Genomic DNA, 11,458 nt, shown 5'->3' on the forward strand with positions numbered 1-11,458 from the left:
AATTCTGATTATAGTTCTTGAAAATTATGATTTTGATTGCTTTTATTATTTAAAATATGCATATATAATAAGAAAAATAAATAAAAAACAATTATTGAAATTTTATATATTTTATAGTAAATTAGTTTTAATTTTAATAAATAATTAAATATAATAAAACTACATTTGTATACAACTTATAATAAAATTTAATAAAAATAAGGAAGGATTAAAGGGAGATTTTTCTCCCTCTCCAATGGGCATCCGAGGGGCCAATACCCAAAATTTCAAGTGCATCCTCGTGGGAGAAGATCCGTCCCTCCCATAGAACATCCCAAATTTGGGCAAAATCTTCAGCTGGATTGGATTCTACTATCTTATCTGTTCTCTAATTATGGACCAGGGTTACCTTAATCATAGATTTCGGCTAAGTTTTCAATTGAATTTGTTCTATGTGTGCATCATCTTTATTTTGGTATTGTCTTAAAGGATTCATACTTGTTTGAATAATTGTGTCTGTAGAGTATGTATATGCTGTCAATAATCAAGAAAAATTATGAACAGATACTATCTTATAATTACTCATACTATTATTTTTTAAAAAAAGATTTGAATTCATTGAGTGGTCTCAGTGGTTAAAGGAAATGTTGTTATCCCTTGATATTTTAGGTTTAAGCAATTGCGTTTGCAGAATGTATATGCATCGTTAATGATTATGAAAGATTATAAATAAATATTATCTTATGATCCTTCCAAACCATTAAAAAATTAAAATTTATTGTGGAGTTTCTTCAATGATTTACAAGTGTCAAATCAAGTAAAAACTAATTATGTCAGATATTAAACACTTAAACATATTCAATTATACGCCTTTCTATATAATATATTAAAAATGATGCCAACTGAGTTAAATTTACTCGACTCTAATGATAAACTCTTTTGAATTTTAATGTTTTATTATAAAATAATAAAATCTGCACAATTAATTATCATATTTATATATAAGTTTAGAGAGAACTATTTTATATAAGATCGAATAAGTTTTAATTTATTTTTTATATTTTAATGAAATGTGTACTGTTTAGTGTTTATGTTTTTCGAAATTTATATTTAAAAGTTTAAATTTATAATTTATAATTTTTTTTATTAGTATGAGGTGAATACCAGATAATATTTGTTTAAATATTCTTAATCATTTAACATTTAATACTCGTACACCTTTACATATGTGTTATTTGAATTCGAGATCTTAAAAAATAATAATAACTTTTTAATTATTTATATCATTTAATTCATAAAAAGAATTATAATTTTAAATAGATACTAATGTATAAGCTTTAGTTTATATAAATCGTGTATCAAAAAGTTATATCATACGTAAATCTTTATTTAAAGCTACTAGGGGAGTGACGCTAAAGAACAATACGTAATGAAACAAATAATGCATGACATGTTTATTGAGAAGGGCAAAAGAAAAGATAGAGAAAAATATTATATTCTCAATGTATGTGGATACCAATGTAGGTTAAGAAGAAAATCATTTCAAGCACGTCTTGATATTTACATTTTAGAGGTATATTTGTTCAATACCTACCACGAAACTTATCACGTAACGGAATAATTTATTTAATTTTTTTATTAAACTAAAGTGTTTATAAAGTAATATATATTCTACATATTTTTATTATTATTTGACAATAAACATTCAATCACTATTAAAGTTGCAGGTGTTCGAACACATAACTTCTAAGAACACAATTCCTTTAACCAAAAAAGTAAGTTTATCACAACCATAAATAGTAATAAATTAAAAATTTTAAGTTAATTTAATTTAAATTAGGGACCAAATTGTAAGTTTTTAGAACTTACAACTCGTTTTAGAAAGTTGCATGAAGTTTAGGGACTTAACCCTGAATTTCTCTTTTTTGTCGATAGAGAAAAAATAAAATATGAAGTTGGTGGCTACAAGGGTATATCTGTTCAATACCTACCACGAAACTTATCATGGAACAGAATAATTTATTTAATTTTTTTTATTAAGATGAGGTGTTTATAAAGTAATATATATTCTAAATATTTTTTTATTATTTGATAATAAACGTTCAATCACCATTACAGTCGCACGTGTTTGAACACTTAACTTCTAAGAATACGATTCTTTTAACCAATAAAGTAAGTTTATCACAACCATAAATAATAATAAAATAAAAATTTTAAGTTAATTTAATTTAAATTAGGGACAAAATTGTAAGGTTTCAGAACATACAACCCGTTTTAGAAAATTGTATGAAGCTCGTGGATTTAACCCTGAATTTCTCTTTTTTTTGTCGACAGAGAAAAAATAAAATATAAAGTTGGTGGCTACAAGGGTTCAAACTTGTGTCCTACTGGTATAGTCGCTCATGCCCCTACCAATATGTTAGGCCACTATTAATGTTTTATTTGTTTTAAACTTAGGTTATAACCCAAACTACTCACTATTTCTAGAAAACAAAAAACCCTAAATCAAACCCCCAATCCCTAAGTGCCGCCATTTCCTTTCGTCGATTATGTCATTGTTCGGGCACTGTTCAGCCTGCCACTGCCATTGTCGTAGATCGGCGAGTAAAACCCCCTATCCCCTCGTCGAGTGGTCGTGTCATTCGTCGAAATTGAACGATTGAAGCTTCGTTGTCCCCAACTAACGTCGCCTCTGTTATTTGCAAAATCTGGCAGCCACCGTCGTCCATTTGCCTCACCGCCAGAACAGCTGGGTTTGCCATCCTCGTACCTCTGAAACCCAACCTTTAGGCCATATCGTGGTCGTCATTTTCGTCGTCGCCAGAGTGGGTAAGCTTGGGTTACTTTTTCGGTTAATTTCCTCTCGGGGTTTTTACTTGATTTTTTATAGGGATCAAGTTGGTTGGAGAATAGGTTGCAACCAGAGTAATCAACCGTCCAAAATGACCCCCGTCGTTGATGCACGCGACAGTAGTGCGCGTGGGGTTCCTCCGCCTATCTTGGAGCATTCTAGAACTGGTCCAGTCATACCGAACTGGGTCAAGCTGAGTCAACTCGAACAAAATCAACCCATTGTCTGACCATTGACTTGATTGTTGATCTGATCGTTGATTTTGACCACAATTTATCGTTGACTTTAACTTTGACCAAATAGTCAAATTTTCCAAAAAGTCATATTTTATGTTTTTCAATGTCTTGGGTCCGAATCCTAACTCTGTTTTGTCAAATTCGAACCTGAAAGCCTCCAAATTGATCGTCAAACCCGAGCATGCATATGTACTTAAGTGTTTTATTTACAAATGATTAAATTAAGGTTAGAGATTGATCATGTATTGTTATTTGAAGGTACATGAGACTCTCCCGATCGTTCGACAGCTCGACCTAGCTCCTCTCGATCTATTCTACCTCGTGAGCCAGTAGTCACTTATATGACCCGTAAACCTTATGATTACATAGATTAAAAATGTTACTCCAATAGTAACCCAGTTTTATTATGAATTAGGTTCGAGCACTGCTGCAGAGTGTGGTGAAGCATGTGCTTAGTAGACACCCTGACCGACCCCATTTTGTGAGGTGTGTTCCTTATGTGCCATATAACTGTTTTACCTGTTTTAAAATGTGATTTTCCGAAATTACTGATTTACTGGCTTACTGTTTATGAACTATGATTATTTGATATACATTATCTGGTTACTCGTTTACACTGGAAATACGATTATGTCGATTACATATTCATGGAAATTATTTTTTATTGCGTGAACTATTTTATTGAGATATTGTTTTGGGTAGGATACTAGAGTATGGAGGTTCAGCTCTGATTAAGTTGGTAATACCTTACGGACCTAAGGCGACCCTTAGGTAGGTTCTGAGGCTCTGATAGCTTTCTTGGGTGGGCTCTCATGCCCCAAGGTATTCCCTTAGGATGACTCCTATACCCAATAGGTATAAGGTAAGCCCTTAAGGATGCAGTTTTGGGGGAAATGCATTTTGGTGTACGGGAGGATGGTAATTATGAGTTTTAAATTCAACTTATCAATGACTTTTTATGATACCTTACTGAAACACTCTGGATTATTTTACCTACCATGTTTATTTGTACTATTGGAACACACTGAGCTCCCCATCTCACCCTTTTCAAACTGTTTCCCCCCTTTTTAGGTACTTTTGGATAGGCACCCCGAACCAAGCACTTTGAGGATCGACACATTTATACATAACCTTTTGTTGTAATGTTTCTATCTTCTGAATTACTTTCATTTACAGTGACATGTGTCTTTATTTTGAAATATTTATTTTATGATTATTACTACTATATATATATATGTTTGATGTATTATATATTACTCAATCACTGATGGTTTTATATATTTACTTGTTTGGTTTTTATCAATATTAACTATGCGACCTTTTTGTTAAATATTGTTTGTAATACGGTTTTAAATTATCGTAAATATTTTAGAAATTTTAATGTAATTAGCTAGACCTTATTGTAACATAGGCCTGATCTAGGGGTTTACAAATTTAGTTCGTGCAATTTATTTATTTTTTTCTTTACATAGACAAATTTCAAAATTATTATATTTAAATATTGTTTTAATATAATTATTTATATAACATTTTCATTTGACTTTTTACAAATCATTAGTATTATTATTGATTGTTTTATTTTGTTGTGACATAATTTTAATTAAAGTTTATGAATAATTTTAAATTTTAATTATATATATATATATATAATTAAAAAAACATTTTAAAAATCTAAAGAAAACAATATATCAAAACATAGGATTAATAAACCGTGATGGAGCGAGTAACGCGAGTGACATAGTCTCTTTAATTTTTTTTGTTTAATTATTTTTTAATCTTTATTAATATTAAATTTAAGTAAATTAATTTTAAATTTTAAATTTTTTTAATTTAAATCTTTCTTAAGTCTATATTAGTTTAAATTTTAAATATTTTTAAAATCTCTTCCAATTTAGATAATTTTATTTGTGGCTGTCCATTTTAAATTTTAAAATGGCTTATAAAATTAAGATTTTTATCTTCATTCTTTATTGGGCGACACTCTATAAATTTATTTTTTGTTTGATAAAATTAAGTCTGTAATGAATATCTTTTCATTTTATATTGTTAATCTCAATCTTTAATTTCAATCATCTAACTATCCTAAAAAAATATAAAATCGAGTTGAGTAAAATTTTCTTAAATTTATATCAAATCTGATGACGAGTAAAAAAATAAATAAATTAGCTGACCTTATTCCTATATGTAATGGGGTAAGAGGGAAGTAGGGTAGTAGGCTGCCCCCAACGCCAGGTTGAGAGCAGCTTCCGTAGAAGACCTCCGACAGTCAGAATTATGAATTGTCCACCGTGGGACACGATCTCACGACCACAAGGTTAAGAGACTTGCGCTCTACCAATTGAGCTGGACGGACAATTCTGACAAGTAGAAAAATGTTATATTTAAATAAAGTTCATGTAGATAAATCAGACTTGAAACAACTCATGACCATTCCTAATCTATCTCCACCTACATTTTTATTTCATTTTTTTAAGTTCAAATACTTCTATCTCATAATATATTATTGACTACTTGGATTAAAATACTCATAAGTCATCTCAAGTATTCTTGGTTAGGTTTCAAAAGTAGAGAAAAATTGTGAACGCAACTTGAACCCAAAGCGAAAGAAATAATAAAACAACATAAACAAAAACAAAAACAAATAAAATAAAACAATGAGGATCAGAAAAATACCGGATTTAAGGTCTAAATTCTAGATGAACGTACGGACAATGAAAAATCACAACATAGTATTTAATTAACATGAGAGAAGACGAGAGACTAATTTTTCTTTATTAATTTGGAGTGAATATAATATAATATTTGTTTAAAGATTTTTAATTAATTAAAAATAAAATTGGGAATAATTTTTTAGTTTAGTAAAGTTATGATTTTATTTGTTTAACGCAATTAAATTACTCATAGAAACTGACGCATGGTTGGTACAGTCTAGAAAAAGGTATTTCATTTAATTTCAATAAAATCGATCGTTTATTTAAAAAAATTAAAATTAAATAATCGTATATTCTTACGTACACACTCATCAAACTTAATTTTTTTAAAAATAATAACAAAAACCCTTAACTACTACTATGTGGAATAAATTTTTAAAAACAAAAGCATTATAAAAAAAAAGTAGGGTGGACCTGCTGGTTGTAAATTAAAGATAAAAAAGATGGGCCCCGCAAAGTTGGGTTGCAAAGGGAACATATTCATTTTGAAGAATAAATTCTGTAAGCACAATAAAGATGCTTGAAATTCAAGCAAACATGGCCTTCATACTAAGCCCCCTTTTCTCTATGATTTTTGAAACTATAATAATTGATTAACTAAAAGTTAAATTCTAACTTTGCTTCATTATATTATAAAGGGACAACTACTGCAGTAAAAGAAAATCTCCAAATCTAGTTCAAATCATTCTTTTTCTTATATATGAATTAAATTAATTCATAAAGTATAAAAATTGCATTATTAAATATGTAGATTTATTACTGTGTTATATCGATCTTTTTTAAAATTTATCATTTTAATATTAATTAAAAAGTAATAATGCAAATAAAAATTTCATATCAAATTATTTATGACAAATAAATTGATTTATACATTTATTTATATGGGCATATGGATGAGAAACCAATAAATAAAGCAAAGGGTGATAGATTAAAGGCTTGAAGGAGGATTTGGTACAAGATCTATATCATTTAAATATTAATATAGTATGATATTTTCTCAGACCACCATGACTAAATCCTATTGGCATCTATTCATCGGTTTGACATGCACAACAACCGTATAAAATATACGGGTACTAAAATCACATGATTTTATTTTTAATAATATGAAATGATTATAAAATAATATATGTTCATAATATTTATTAATCGTTGACAACACACACTCTACATAAGCAGTTGCGTGAACCTAAGACCACAAATAAGAACAACACTCTTTTAAAATTTAAGACCACTTAGTAAGTTCAAAAGAACATGAATTTAAATATTTAAACATTTTATTTAATGGCATATGCATCCATCTCAACTTCAAAAGAGATGGCTTGAATACAAATTTAATCCCGAAAATACACTTGTTGCAAAAGTTTGTGAATATACAAATCAATTGAGATCTTTAGGGGTTTGATCGTTGAAAACACCATAAAATGAGGCCTCAATTTGAAAAAATAAACTTAGACCATAGTAGCTCCAATAGATACAAGATTGCTATATTTTCATTCAAGATGTAGCATTTATTTTGGCTTAAGAATCTTTGTTTGATTGCGATAGAAGAAAGCATTTATTCCCACTAGGATTTTGGTAAACAATATATATATATATGTACACACGTACAATAATTTGTTAGGTTGAGGAGTAAGATGTTTGATGTCTCCAAAGTAAATTTTTAATTAAACTAATATAATGCATAGAAAAACTAATTTTGGGATGGTTTATCTCGTATTTAAGGTTTGATTTAGCTCAACTTTAGATATAATTGTGATTCAATATGATCTATCAAATACCTAAAGATCTTAGACCGATATATAGAGAGAGAGTTAGGTCCATTTACATTGTGTACAACTCTTTTAATTTTACACAGATTTAGGATCGTTGGATGAGTGAGAATAGACGGACAATATAAAATTCTCATTTCCTATTATTAATCTCAACTATATATAGATATATATAGAGAGAGATAAGATTCACTCACACAATATAAAACTAAAAGTTTTACATATTTTTTGGATCGTTTGATTAATTAAGTTTAATGACAAAAATTAAAACTTTTAAATCGAATATAACTTGTTTTTATAAAAATTTTCTAATTTCCTAATGATAATTTAATAATCCCAAAAACTTATAAAATTTGAAAATTTTATATTGTATCAACATATTTTATCTCTCATATATATATATATATATATATATATATATATATATATATATATATATATATATATATATATAAAAGTTAAAATACACTTAGACAATGTAAAACTCATTAGTTTTACACGATTAGATGAATCCAGATGAATGATTGATATTAAAGCTTTGTATATTATTGTTCTTTTCCAATCTCAATGAAAATTAGATACTTTTGTTTTAATATTAACCATCTATATGAGATAATTTTGTTTTACCAATGTGAGTAGATTCAACCCTCATATATACATATGGGTCCATATTTGATGTATTAACAATATATATTTTTCTGCATCATCAGTGAATCAAATGATAACACAAAATTAAATACTTCAATGCATTAATTATATATACATATATATATATATATATATAAAAGGATGTGATCCTATTACGTAATGTGAAATTCTTTTTAGTTTTTCACAGATTTAAGACCGTTAAATGAGTGAAAATACATGATAATTATTTATGAAATGAGAAGATATTAGATGGAAAAAACAACTAGTTAATCTTAGTAATCTATTTTTATTCATCAAACGATCTTAAATCTATATAAAACTAAAAAAGTTTTAGATTATGTAAGTGGTTTCTAACCCTATATATAATTCTTTTATATTCTTATAACCTCCCATCACATTTGACATCTTTGCATAGGGGAGAAGTTCTTTTAAAAAATAATGTTCTTAGTCATCTTGATTTACAACTACTTTATTTTACCCAATAGTAGGGCATTGTGTGGGTTTGACCCAATGATAAAACGATGTAATTTTGTTTTATTCGGCTTGCAAATGCATGAGATGAGATGGACAATCTTCAGTTCCACAAAAGAGAAGGAGAGACCGAGGCCCATCAATTAAGCTTTAGAAGAGGGAGGGGCCCCCCCTACTACAAGCTGTCGTCTAAAGCTCCATTCTTTATGCATTGATGTTTAACTTCTCACATTCCCCACCACACACCTTAAAGTCATTGGATTCATTTTCTTCTCTCCTTAATTTCTCAAGACTTAATATAAAAATAAGTCCTTAATTTATACCGTTGTTTTATTTAGGAGTTTAAATTATTTTTTCGGTTAATTCAAATGCTTAACGTTATAAATATTATCATTTCAATTGTTTCACGTATCATATTATGATAAATTTAAAAAATTTAATTTAAAAATAAATTATTATATTTTGAAAAAACTTATATTTTTTTGAAAATTCTCCCTACTGAAACCTAACAAATCCAGGTGCTGTTGAAAGTCCTTTGAAATCAAACGAACCCCTGAAGCTGGAAACCTTAAGCAATCTAAAAGCATTAGGACTGAATCCATGGTTTCATCTCCATTAATTTGCCTCTACCTCTCTCAATCAATGCCAAGCCCAAATTAATGTTTTTTCTCTCTCCCCAAGAATTTGGTTTGGCTGTTTCGTGGTGTACTGATCAGGTTTCTGAAGACCAAACGAACTTATAAAGAGGTTGTGCTGCTGAAACTATCACCGGTAAATAGCGTTGAAACCAATCTGATCAACATCGGGATGAAAAACAATTATCCCACTTCTACTGAGTGCTAAGTCGCCGGGTTTATCCACCAAGGAGATTCGTGGAATTTTTATGGATTGCGTTGGAGGAAATCTACCAAAGCTAGGCATATAGGGCTGGTGACCGGCGATGATGACTGCGGTGGACGGCGTGGGTATAGTGATTAGAATAAATATTTTCAAAGTTTTTGAGATTTTTTTTTTAAAAAATAAAAAATTTGGGTATTTTTAAAAAGAAATCATATTTTTATATTTTTTATTTTAAATATTTTTTCTAAATTACCTAAACGTGCACGTGTCACTATTTTTTTTTAAAAAAAAATTAGCAACGGAATTTTTTAACGTCGTTACAGACAAGACACTTAGCATGGTAACGTTTGTATGTTAGGAACCTCGATTGATCGAAAAATAATTTAGACACTTAAATTAAAAAAATATAATTTAAAACTTATTTTTATATTAAACAATTTCTTAATTACATGACATTAAGTCATTAACATCAAATGAAATAAAATAGTTTTCAAGGATTGAAGGGATAATCATCACTATGGAAATTTTAAATTCTCACATAATTTAAGTATTTATTTTTTATTAATATTTTATTTTTATCCCCTAAAATTTCATAAATCTGTTCTTAATATAAAATTTTACACTTGTCCCTAATTATCATAATAAGGTATAATGGGAAAAAATAATATAAAAGGACAAATATATGAACATATGAAATTGTTAAGTTTATATAGTATGAATAAAAAATAGGTTAAATTTTATATAACCTAAACACGTAAAAACTGAAACAAATTTAACATTAACATATTTATTCGTATGTGATTTACTAATCAAAGCATTTTTATATATGTGGAGATAATGCAATTGAAAATCACACATCAGTTTGGGAATCACATATCAATGTTAGTTATATACTCCTTGACTTCAAACATGAATCTTATTGGTTATGGAATACAAATTAGATAATCTAAAATTCGAAACTAATTATTTTATTATAAGAAAAAAAATTTAATCTTATATATAGAGTTAAAAATCAGTTTATATTACATCAAATAATTATTTACAAAATCAATTATCAGTTGTTCTAATAGGATGAAGCTTTAAGTTCCTTAAATAAGATCAGAGGTTCGGATCTTGATGTTATGAATACAAAAATTAGATTTAAAACGTCATATCTATAGATACTCTTCTATTATTCTCGATTTGAATTAATCTATTTATAAATAAATATACGTTAAATAGTTTTTTTTGTTACCCTCCTGGTTCCTCAGGATTTTGTTATGACTAATATGAATCGACACGTGTCGTACACTTGAATTTGGTGGAAGAGTCCCCCAAGAAAGATTTTATACGTACACGTAGCGTCAAACTCGAAATCTGCTTAATCGAAAGGCAAAGACAAAAGTAAAAAAAATACAAATAAGTTCGGTTATAGCTTGATTAGCTACAAAATTGGTTAAGAATCAGTTAATTAAATTTTCCTATCAACAAATGATGACAAACTTTTTCTTGGTAATGACATAAAGGATAACCATGTTGTCTTTATTTTCCAAGCCATCATAGCCCACAAGATTTAGAACTTCATTATAACCAAAAAAGGAAAATTGTACTATAAAAACCAACAAAACGGGTCATGTATGCAAATATCTGCACTTTAACTAATGATTAATGGGGTTGATGAAATAAGGGCAAAAAGATGATGTCCATGTTTACATATGAGTTGCCATGATGAGTGCATCTTTAGCATGGCAGTGATATAGTAGAAAGATACGGTCTTCTTTGGTAGAAAAATAATGTATTGTACGTATGCTGATGACTCCGTATTTAGGGTATCTTTTGTTTGGAGTGGGTGCATGTTAGAACAGGTGAACTTTAGTATAGATATACACTATAGTATATTTATATATATTGCTTTTCTTTTTATATGAAGGTGAGACCTGTGGTTTATTCCTTTTTTTTATTGTAAGTTGA

Source organism: Hibiscus syriacus, unplaced genomic scaffold (genome assembly GCF_006381635.1).
Source record: "Hibiscus syriacus cultivar Baekdansim isolate YM2019G1 unplaced genomic scaffold, ASM638163v2 tig00111402_pilon, whole genome shotgun sequence".
Classification (NCBI taxonomy): Eukaryota; Viridiplantae; Streptophyta; class Magnoliopsida; order Malvales; family Malvaceae; genus Hibiscus; species Hibiscus syriacus.